The 12502-nt window shown below is 35.7% G+C and overlaps 1 protein-coding gene across 1 annotated transcript in view; it reads right to left on the bottom strand.

The window, feature by feature from the left end:
- LOC108570113 (muscle LIM protein Mlp84B-like) overlaps nt 1-1952 on the bottom strand; it is a 22641-nt gene extending 20689 nt beyond the window's left edge. The window contains exon 1 of the mRNA XM_017931907.1: nt 1787-1952. The gene's annotated coding sequence lies outside the window, so the exon portion shown is untranslated. The remainder of the gene's footprint in view (nt 1-1786) is intronic.
- Between the last annotated feature and the right edge of the window lie 10550 nt (nt 1953-12502).

Genomic DNA, 12502 nt, shown 5'->3' with positions numbered 1-12502 from the left:
ATGAAACAATGCCTTCCTGCAGGTCGAATTGGAAATTTTCCAGTGTTTGGCGATCAACTTTTCTGAACATTTTACGAATCCTTCATTTTCGTATTTATCGTTCAATTTGAGAAAATGCTTGCCTCTGTTGATTTTCTATGTAAACAAAATTGATAATTACACTGTAACAGTGAACTCTTTGCAATATTCGGGATTTATTTCTATGAATTTTCGATTTTGGAATTTGTCGTCCTCGTTGTGTTTATCTTGACAGAATTCTTTTCTTACCTTTGCATCTGTAAAATATTGCTAACTATAATTTTGGACTTCGCGTGAAAGATTGCAAGTTAGATAAACGAACATGGAGACCAAATGTTCCTTGTCCCTGAAATTTACTTAGAAAAAGTTCTATTTCTTTCACTTTTAACCCTCCATTTAATTAGATTTTAATTAACTTTCATTACTTGGACATCAAACTTCAACATTTTGGTCAGAGAAATGAAAAAAATTTCTTTCTTCAATTATCTCAGTTGGACATAATCTTATCTTAGTATTTGTCTTTACTCATCTTCTCAAACAAGTATAAACTGTTCGACATTTATACGGAAATCTAAAATATCCCATATTTCAACATTCCAACATTCCTCAACTCCAAAAATCCTTCACCCCAGAATCCATTCTCCTCATAACCTAACTTCAAAAAATTCTTCTCCTGCCGTGATTCATTATCGCCGCAACATGATACAATCATTTCAATCGTCGAACCGTCGATAAAAAAAAATTTCACAGATCAAAGCATCGTATTCCAATCTCCTCCACGTCCAACAATCTTCAATCTTAGAGTAGCGTATTAATTTTAGACATCAGTAGCAGACTGTGACGAATAATCGTACGTCCAGCCGTAAAATTTGGCAATTCAATCCGGATGAGTCATAGAGAAAGAGCAACCACGATATTTCTGACGCGTTGTTTGTACATAGGTTACATCATAACACTCCGAGAACGCTATAGTCCACCCCCGACTATACTAAATCTGTAACGATCTCATGTTTCATTGTCGACTATACTCAAATATTCTACAGTGTTCTCTGTTTCGGAAAAACTAAACTAAACTCTTGGAAATCTCGATACTAACAAATCTTCTTCGCGAATCTTAACCAAGATCTCAATATTGGTCCTCAACTATAGTCTAATATCCTCTAAACTTTTCCATCCCGAGAAAAACAACCAGCTCTCTTCTTTTTCACTTGAAAAGCTCAATTCTGACGAATCTTCTTCCTAAATTACTGCAAACCTTAACCAAAAAGAAAAAACACTTGCAGTCACGTAAAACCAGAACTACAGGGTGACGCACATAGAACTAACCCCAAACGCAAAATAATCGCAATCAATCACAAGGAACGATATTTCATTCTCGTATTACCAGATATCCTAAGAAATTTCGTTCCATAACATCGTTAGACGTAACGAGCCAATATTATTCATTCTCCTAACACAGGTTTCTCTACCAATTTCCCAAGAAAAGTTTTACCAATCTTGAACGATTCGACTAGGATTCGTTCGGTTGCTAATGCGTGAAAAAAGCTTTCAATCCTTTACATTTACACATTTTTATCAAAGGTACAACTTGGAAAACTGTATTTTGCTTTTCGGGGCCGGTTCTCTGTGCGACACTCGTTCTATACGACAGTGATCAGCATAGCGCAAAAAAGAAGCCACTCTAACTCTTCACGATCAAACGATAATGTTCCCACTGGTTGCTCGGTTGATTTGGTTGGTTGGTTGGTGTCTGTGTACGACTACTCACCACCGGGTGTGTCGAAGTCACGGAACAGAAAATTGGATAAACTCAGGGAGGAAGGCAGGCAAAGTCGTGAGACAAGTTTAAACACCGTGAAGCACTTCTACACCGCACTAATACTGGAGTCGAATGGCTGTTCTCGCGTCGTGCCAGTCCTAGTCATAGCCAGAGGTTTGCACACGGCACGTGTGCATCGGAACGTCAGTGCTGTTGACGACAGCGTCGCGGTGGCAGAGGGAGTGCCGCTAGCCGCCTTCCATCTAGCGGGGGTGTTACACTATACTCGGCGGAGAACGTGCGCCACTCGTTAACCCTTTGCGTACGGAGTGGAACGTGCTTAGTTCGGAACCAGGATGTTACTTATATAACGTATGATTCGAGCTTTTTCGTTGATTTTTTTTTTCTTTTTCTTCTTTCTTTTTCGTTCCTTTAGAGAGTACGTGGAGTTAGAAAGGCTAAAGATAGGGTCCCCTTTTGGATGTTTTTTTTTTTAGAGGAATTTGAGTGAGTTTTCAAAGAGCAAGCTTTCCGCCAGTCGACAGAGCATACTTGGAACTAGGATTATTGCAAATGTTACTCGAAAAGATTGACAAGTAACGATAATGAAGACATTTTTGTGAGAGGTTAGATTGAGCTAGGGAAGTCAAAAATGGGGTTGTCTTTCAGAATTTTTTTCCGGTAAAGTAAACAGAGTTTTAACGTAAGTTTTTCAACGTTCAAAAGTGTATACCTTAAACTAGAAATGTTATAAATTTTAGTTAAGAATGTTGGAAAATAGTGAAGACATGAATTTTTATTTAGGAAGTGTCTTTTGATATAAAAATTTTCTATACCGGGTGCAAAATTTTGTTTTGTTTAACAATTGCAAGGAAAGGGCCAATTCATTTCTTTTAATAAACCAACAAGTCCAGTTTCTGTCGTAGTTTTGAATACATTTATTTTCACAAAATGGCGGTTTTAATTTATAAAAATAATTTGTACTATATTTTGGTACTGAATCGTGAAACTGACTCTTAAATTTTGGCTCACAGTGTGTATGTTTTTTCACGGGACACTATATACCTGACTTCACCAGTTCCGCTGATATCTTCTGCTGACCGCTTTCATGAGTTCATCGCCCTCGAATGATTAAGAAGGAGTCACTGTCAAAAATCGACATTTTTTGTGAATGTGTATTTAGAAAATACAATTTTACATATGTATGTTTATTCATCTTCAAAGTAAACTGTAACGTCTACATATCACGCCTTCGGCAATATCTTATTTTTTTATTTTATTCTTACAACATTTATACACATTTATACATACACTTTCGCTGAATCCACTTATTTTTCTTAATAACAGACCACAAATTAGCTTTGATTAGTTTTCTTTGAAAACTGATTTTACACCCAGCCCACTTTCTTCTCAATTTGTAAAATTAAAACTAGTTCTGCAGCAGCAAGAAATAGAAAAAGAAAGAAAGCTACGAATTATCGATATTTTTCTTCACCTGTGCCTGAAGATATCGAAAAAGAACTCTTCCTTTCGATCTATTTTCAGTAGCCTCAAAACACGCGAGAACGTCCAATTTGCAAGAAATAAATCCTTTCCAACGATATCGTGCGGAAAATACTGCAAACATTGAGATAACAATCACGGTGCTTCGGGGAGCGTTATATTTACGATGAGAGAAAGAGGGATCGTTAGAGAAATATACAATATGGCGATCACGGTTTTGCAATACTGTAGAAACGGACAGATTTCAGAAAGAAACCGGAACGCAGCCGTGGCATGGAAGAAATTTCGAGGAAATACGAGATAGAGATGGAACCTGAGAAAATCTATCCGGCATTTTATTTCATGGAACGTGAAATGGCGCCTCTTCGACGTCCATTTTTATTGAATCTTCAAGGAATCGATGTCAGATTGGAACATTTTTTACGCATCACTTGAAAAAACGAATTTTCGTCAAGATGAGTGAAATTTTCAAATTTCTGCTACTCCTATTTCCAAAGTAATTTTATTTACTCAAAGTTAAATTTGACAAATTCTTGAAGATAAAGTGAATATTTTTTCGAGTGAAAATTTTTCTAAATTATTTTAAAAGATTTTTCTCCTTTATTTTTGGAATGTAGAAAATTCGTATTTCGAGATGGACGCGTTACTCCCTTCCCAATTTGTCGTGATTCGTTTAGAGTTGATTCATCACGACTTACGATCCGTCAGCTTTATGGGAATAGGTGTTTTGAATTAAATCTTGATATTTTAAGCGTGGTGGCCAAGATCTGTCAATAGCGGCATGAATCACGCCCGGCTAGAGATATGGTACTTTGGTATTCGTTTACATTGTGCTACACAGGAAAATGTGTTTTCTGAGCGATGAACCAGCGAGAGACACACCGAAATAAATTTATTACTCATACATTTTGGACTAACTCCCGGGCCCTAATGGCGGTCGCGGGCAAATAGCAACGCGATACCATAATTTTTAGATTAACACCGGACCAATTGGCATTCGATCAATTTCCAATGAAACATTTCCTCGATTCTGCGTGAAAATCTCCCTTTTCGTTGAATTTTAGTCACCTTGTAACGTCATCGCTAAGTTAGGAAGGAAAAATTAATTTGCAAAATTTTCTGGATTATCAAGTTTTTAACACATAATGGAGATAAGAATTGGATTTGCTCCTCTTCTTAGAAAATCTTTAGCTTGATTGAGTAATGCAAAATTTGCACCCGATATAGCAGAACCCTACATTAAGGGTCACATCTCAGGAAAATGATTGTATCATTGTGGTTTTTTGATATTTTTCATTGAAATTTACTTGATAATTACAAGTAAGTGTATTTTATTGAACGATAAAAGATTCATTCTGGAAATTTATTTGCCTTCTTTAAAAAAAATCGTAAATGTGACGTTGTTTTAGGACCTCTTAGCTCTACACGAGCTGCATATTTACCTCTTACAAAAATACCTGTACTATCACGATTTTTCGATCTTTTCCAATATAATTTATTCAATTGTTAGCTCTAAGTCTACTCTTTCGAATGTCGAAAAGCTCATTCTCAAATCCTCTTTACTTTCTTCAAAAAAAAAATCGCAAAGACAACCGTATCCTTAGCCCCTTTAGCTCTAAGCTCTACACACCTGTCCCTTATAAAAGTACCCATATCTCCCTCAATTTTCGATCTTTTCCAATAAAATTTATTCTGTTCTTAGCCCTGGCTGCGCTCCCCCGAATGACAAACAGTTCGCTCCGAAATACCTACTTATTCCCCTAAAAGAAAAATTGGAAGGTTTACCCTCTCTTTGGTGTTCCTAACTATGCCTATCCTTTGCAATAAATCTACAGGTTAACCTCTTAACAAGACAATGCCGATACCTATAGCTACGAGTGACTACTGGTGCTTCGTAACGAAGCGAGTATTACGACTGCAGCCTCGACAAACTCTTCCAGTTTTATTTCGATCCGAAAACGGGGTTAGGCGGATCTAAGGATCGAATTCCGTGTTTCTTTTCCGAAAAGCCGCTGGTAACAAGCTGTGCGGAGCCGAATGAGAGGCACCACCGCCTGTGGGAACACACTCATCCGCTATTAATAGCATCTTGCTCAAATTTCTATTTTTAGAAAGACTTATGTGCGTGCACGTGGCTTTATGTAAAAAGCTCACCCGGAGTATATGATCGGACTGTAGAGCGCGCGACGCCCACGCGGACGCAGCAGGGAGGACGAGCATGGACGAGGAGCCATTGTTCTGGTCTTCCTTCGCGGAACTGTCTTTCTACTCCTTGGAAATCGAGTATCTAAGAGTATTGGTCTCTTTCCTTGGGCACTTTTTTGGAGATTTGCTTTTGGGTTTGCGAGGGGTGGTCCTGGAAAAGTTTAGATGTCAGGATGGACTTCATTTTTTAGATTTTGAGAGCTTTGAATTTTTGGAATCCTGAAATTGGAGTGTTTGAAATTTCGTGACTTTGGAATTTCCCAATTTGCCAATTTATCGATTTTCTGTATTCTCCAAGTTTTCGTTTCGTCGATTTTTAAATTTCCTAAATATTCATTTCTTCAAACTTTGAATTTTTTAAATTTTCATTTTCACGATTTTCCAATTGTTCAACTTTCCCATTTCTCAAATTTTCATTTCCTCAAATTTTGGATTTTACAAACTTTCGTTTCCATGATTTTCCAATTGTTCAACTTTCCCATTTCTCAAATTTTCATTTCCTCAAATTTTGGATTTTACAAACTTTCTTTGAGAGCTTTGAATTGATTTTACAAACTTTCGTTTCCATTTGAAATTTCGTGACTTTGGAATTTCCCAATTTGCCAATTTATCGATTTTCTGTATTCTCCAAGTTTTCGTTTCGTCGATTTTTAAATTTCCTAAATATTCATTTCTTCAAACTTTGAATTTTTTTAATTTTCATTTTCACGATTTTCCAATTGTTCAACTTTCCCATTTCTCAAATTTTGGATTTTACAAACTTTCATTTCCATGATTTTCCAATTGTTCAACTTTCCCATTTCTCAAATTTTGGATTTTACAAACTTTCATTTCCACGATTTTCTAATTGTTCAACTTTCCCATTTCCCAAGTTTCCATTTCCTCAAATTTCCAATTTTTCAACTTTCCCATTTTTTAAATTCTAATGTCCGCGATATTCCAATTTCCCAAATTTCCATTACCTCAATTTTGCACATTCAGAAATTGCACCCTTCTCGATATTTCTTTCTCTCAATTATCCCATTGCTTTCCTCGATTTCCCATATCATGTTAATTCCAAATTTTGCTAAAAATGTAACGATAAAAATTTCTAACACCATAACGATCTTGTACCGAACATTTTTTCATCTCCATTTCCTATATCTATTTTAATACAAAGTACAATAAGATATGCAGGGATGCATGCGTATAATTAGAACATTGTTCGCAGACACTTGACGCCTGATCGTAGAACGTTGTCTCGCTGATTGACAACGGAATCCGATTAGATTTCTCAGAATGGGTGCCCGTTCGATCGTGGCAGAAATAGCAGAAACTCGTGCAGAGAGGAAGTGCTTAAAAATTCATTGCATCGCGAAAAGTAGCCGCTTTATTTATATTTAACCGAAGGGTGCAACGATCTCTTCTTTATACATTCGAACCCAACCAGAAATTTACAAAGTTTTCAACTTGAAAAAACATACAAACTACCAAGAACCGAATATTTCATTTCGGGAATGATTTAAAAACATTTTTTCGATTCACTTTAACATGCATTTTCTGTCAAATTTTCCAATTTATCTACATCAAAATACGGTGATAGGGAAATGAATAAAACCTTGAATGAAAAAATCAACAAGATACCAACTTGTATTGCTTATAAATTGGAATATTAAGTTTTGAAAAGAAAATCAGAAATTCCTACTGTTGAATTTACAGAAATCTTTCAATTTTCCACAAAATGTACCAACTTAACAAAAATGCACTTAATCTTCGATAAAAAAAATTCCTGAAAAGTCAAATATCCCCCTTTTTAATTTTTATGAATTATAATATTCAATTTCGAAAAACTTTAAAATTCATAAAAAATCAAGCATCGAAAATACGTATCATTTACGAATTACAATATTTAATTTCAATTCAATTGTTTATAAATCCAGTAATTTTTCCAAAATAAATATCGAGAAAATGTTTTCGATAAATTTTCACTTTCATTTATCAATTCTCAGTCAGGCTAAGTGGGTCTGGAGAATACTTGAGGTTTTATCACTGTAAATCGGTTTGAGTGTTGAAATCCAGCTGATAGGAACAGGATATTTTGCACGACACCCGAGAGGGGCCTATTAGCAGCCATTAAATTGAGCCTGTGCGCATAATGCAGAAATTCTTGACTCGTTCCACTTGACCGTCTCTCTCCTTCACCCCCCTTCGTAGCCAGAAATTATTTCCGTCCTGCTGCGGGTGTTACATGATCGCGGAAGAGCTCTCCACGAGCCATTCCATTTTTCGAAAAATCGTCCCGACCGTAAAAATCCCCAAACCCAATTTTATCTAAAAATTTTATCGAAGACGAATTCGAAAAGCATTTAAGTGAAAAAAAAGAAATAATTGAAAATTTCATTTTCAATTTTGTTCGAGTGAAGATTAATTTTCAAAGTCAGTTCAGTAAGATTTAAAATTGGAAAAATATAATTTTCTCTCGCTTTCGTGAAAATTGTCAAATTTACGAAATTGTCCAAAAACTGTTCGAGAAGTTTTTGCAAAAGGGGGCGAAAATTCTTTTCATTTTTCTGTGGAATAAAATTCCTGGAATTTTTCACGCGCATCTGAATGAAAAATAAAATGTCGCAGATCAAAATTATTCCTCCCAAGTTTTCTAACCTCCTATCTGTCACGAAAGATTAATTTGTCCGCATAGTGACAATCAATGTCCAGAAGTTGCAGAAGCATTTGTCAGTCGCGAGATAAAGTCGAAATCACGTAAAAATAACGCGTGTTTACAAACACCGGGTGGTATAAATAAAAGTTGTAATCGGGCTTCTTTTGCGAAGGCTCGGTGGCGCCCTCTGTGACGTGTCAATGTTCCGATAAAACGCAAGTTCATGAGAATTTAAAATGAATGCTTGTTATTAACAATTCCTGGAATTCGAAGATTTTGCGAAAACAAAAATTCTTCCTTCTAATTAAAAAACCTTGAATTTCCTTCGAATTACAATTAATTAACAATTAATAATCGTTACCGGTAACAATAAATAAACAAGGAATAAAAAAGTACGAAAAGTACGAAAAAGGATGATAAATCTCCCCTAACGACCCACCCTGTAGAAACATAGCTAACGGACCAGCACAAAAATATAGAAAAGAGAGGAGAGAAACTCGACGGAGAATTTGAAAGGGTCTTGTAACGATATTCGGTAAGCAAGGATTGGACGATCGACATCCTTGCTCTTTATCGGAACGGTGAGGAGTTCTCGTCGAGAAGACGAAGCTCAGGAAAGCAGATATAAGTATAGAAAGAGGACGGCCTAGTTGCGATCGCGGCCATCCGAAATATTAGAATAAGCCCACGCGCGTAATACAATCCCGATGGTAAGGTAACCAAATTTAGCATGTGACTTAGCAGACGCCCTCGAGACACTTGCACGCACGATGACTCAGCCCGAATAGAGGAGAACGAGAATCGAAGGAAAAATATGAAGAGGATGAGACTTAGAGAGGGGTGGGTAAGGTGGTGAACGAGAAAAAGAATCGTTACAGCAGTCTGTTTTTTACTGCAAGAAAGACTTTGAGCAGACTTTAGATCTTCTGTTTTGTCTACTGGAGGCTTTAATTCCTTTGAGTTAGCCAGACTGGGGGGAGAAAGTATGCTGGATTCTTTCTTGGAGCTTCCTTGAATTATTCTGATTTATTGTTGCCTCTGCGTTTTCGTGAAATTTTAAAAATGACCCGTGTTTCTTTTGGAATTGTACTTAATAGTAAAATTGTCCAAATGTAAGTTCAATTGTGTATTAAGCAGTGTACAATTTGGATGTTCTAATGCTAGTGGAATTTTGACTTTGTTGTGATTAAAGATGGATCATCTTAACTCTCTGAAATTCTTAAGTTAAAACTAAGTTATGGTGAAGCCTAGGTCAGACCTTTAATAACACTTACTCCAAGTTGAGTCTACTTGTACATTAAATAACAAAGCTTAAGGCTGGAGTGATATTCTTACTAAATTGAATTCAATATTAAGTACTTAAACAATGATCATCCAAGTATTCTCCAAGTATCTTTGGTAACAGTCGTACCCGATTAAGTCTGACTTACACATTGAGTAACTTAGAACTGAATATTTCAACAGAAATCAATTAATCCTAATTTACCTCGGTTCTAACCTAGAAACGAATCAAATCATGACTCAATGTACGTTAATTTAACTTAACAGTAAATTGAAACTTATTCCTGATACCGAATTGAATTTTATTTCATTCGAAGGTCTATCAAACTTGGACTCCAGTCTAAGTTTGCCTCGTACCGGGTCTAAGTAAAGCCTGCCACTAATCTAGAGTATCTTTTGCAATAAGTCCTTGGTTCGGTCGTGGTTAGGTCAGGGTTTGTCCCGAGTTAGATGTAAATAAAGTCTGACAGGTACCTACGGGAGTAAATCTTGAGTACTTAGTGTATTTTTTGCGATAATCCTTGATCCAGTCTAAATATAAACTTTTGGCCATAGTGTTGTTCTCATCTGATGAACGAAGTTCAAGTTTAGTATAACTTAAGTCCACTAGAGTCACCGCAAAGTTTTGTCAAACTCGTTTTAGATCATGTTGGACACAAATAGATTAATGTAAACGAAGTTTTCATATCTACGTTTACATCACTTCTTCTTGACTAATTTTTCTCTTCTCGTTTAATTTCAATCGATACATTATCTCTGCAAATGACTAATTGGTTATTTGTTGAACAATTTCGATAGTTCACCTTTATGGTTTTTTGTGGATTTCTAACCGTATAGGGATTTTATTTTTGGGATTAATTACTCAGTTTGATCGGCCTATAAATAATGGCTTGATTAATGTCATGGTTTTAGTTAAGTGAACGACCTACTTATAAAATGTAGCAGTTTGGCACAAGTACAATGGCTCTATCGAGTTCTCAATTGAGAGAGATTAATTAGAAGGATTTTCGGAGTGGTGCTGAAGATTTACCACTCTAGTAAGCCTTGCACGCGGCTCTAGTGATTTCCTCTATCCTAATTCACCAGAAACCTTGTTCCAATTGTTGCCACGAAAGAAACTTGAAATTCTTCAAGAATCATTCATATCCTTTTGCTATAGGCTTAATTGAAAATTTTTCAGTTTCCATGACTTGGAATCTTCCATATTGTTACAAAGAATTTTCACCGTTCGGAATCTTCAATTTTGCAATTTTTATAATTTGCAATTTGCAATTTGCAATTTTGCAGTCGAAAATTTTTAATGTTTACAATTTCTAGTTATCAAAATTTGTAATTTTCAATTTTGTTATCTTCAATTTCCAATCGTCGTAATTTACAATTTTAGATTTGCAATCTTCGAATTTTTCAGTCGAAAATTTTTAAGTTGCAATTTTCAATTTTCACAATCTAGAATTTCCAATTTTATAATATCCACCGCTCACAGTTTCACAATTGTCGCCATCTCGAACAGAAAATGGAATATTTTCACTTCTCGCGTCAACTATGCTAAGTCACAACTTATTCTTAGCCGAATTAATTATTCGAAATTTGTCAGATAGCGTGTCCACTATTCGAACATCGTTTAACAACACTCGGAGAAACACTCGAATGTCGAAAATAAATTTCTGAATTGAATCTAGAAAAGTTGAATCGGCAATCTCAGAAAGAGAAACGCTATTCCGCAATTGTTAAAAGTAGAATCGAGACACAATGACTGCTGACGAATTACCCGGATTTCGCAAGTGGTGTGAATCACTGGCTGCATCTCGGATAAAACAAGATAGTTGGCGACAGCGCCTGTCTTCCACGCAAAGCAATATACCCGCATCCCTTGCTCGCTTTCTTCCTGCTTGTCCGCCCAAGCCGTCCTCTTATTTATTTATTCGCTTGTTTTACAACAATCGCGAGGAGCCTTCTGATACAGAATAACGAAAATCACGAGAACAAAGTATTTTCGTTTCGTTGAAAACAGTGTTAAATTCTGTGGAGCAGGTAAATTTGAAAATATTATCATTCGAGATAAATTTGAAAGTATAGCAGTTTCTTTCATTGGATATTCTGAAATAAAAGTATTCTCATCCAGCTTGCAATTTTCTGAAAGATATTTATATCAGGTTTTTTTTTTTATTATTCTTTCCGAATTTTCGAACGTTTCATGAATATTTTTATCGTGCTTTACAATTGTCCTGACATATTACCATTCAATTTTTCAATTTTCTGAGAATCTTTCTGTTGATTCCTAACCTAACGTAAAATAATTATCAAACTTTCCCAATTTTTGAGAAATATTCTTATTAAACTTAATTTTTTAATAATATTTCCATCAAGTTTTTCCTTAAAATATTCTCATTAAGTTCCGGAACATCTACATAATGAAACCAATATGGCGTCCAGCATCTCTCAATTCTTACCAAACCTCAAACACACGTCCATATGAACCGTTTCACCATTCAGAAGACACTATTTCACAGGCATCTCTCAAAACTAGACAAAAATCCGCCAGTCACAGCTTACCAGAGTTAATTATCGCGAAGATTTACGGCACAGCTTCCGGTACCGGGTCGCCAATCAATCACGATGAAATACGCGGCCCATTCGGCCATCGAATTTTGGCTGATCGAATTTATCGCGCTGGAGAATTTATGCTCGACAAATTCTCCTCAACTGTTCCACTAAAAACCGCTTCAATTAATATCCATCTTTAAAAGAAGATAAAAAAGATGCTGTACGAAAAATTTTCACGAAATATCTAACGGTGATTATCATCAACGCCATATTCGAGAATATTTTATGACAGTTGACAAGTTTAATAAGAATATTTTTAAAAATTGAAAGAACTTAGTAACAATATTTTAGGTTAGGTTAGGTAAATATTGAGAAACTTAATGAGGATATTGCGAGGAAGAGCTCGATGGACGTATTTTTGAAAAGTTAACAAGTTTACCGAGAATATTTTTGGAAAGGTTGGAAAAACTTAACGATATTTTAGGTTAGGTTAGTAACGATCATGATGATCATCATCAAAGAAAGCCTCTATTCTTACGTTTACAAGTCTCACT

Source organism: Habropoda laboriosa, unplaced genomic scaffold (genome assembly GCF_001263275.1).
Source record: "Habropoda laboriosa isolate 0110345459 unplaced genomic scaffold, ASM126327v1 scaffold9, whole genome shotgun sequence".
Lineage (NCBI taxonomy): Eukaryota > Metazoa > Arthropoda > Insecta > Hymenoptera > Apidae > Habropoda > Habropoda laboriosa.
This window is presented reverse-complemented; position numbering and strand designations above follow the sequence as displayed.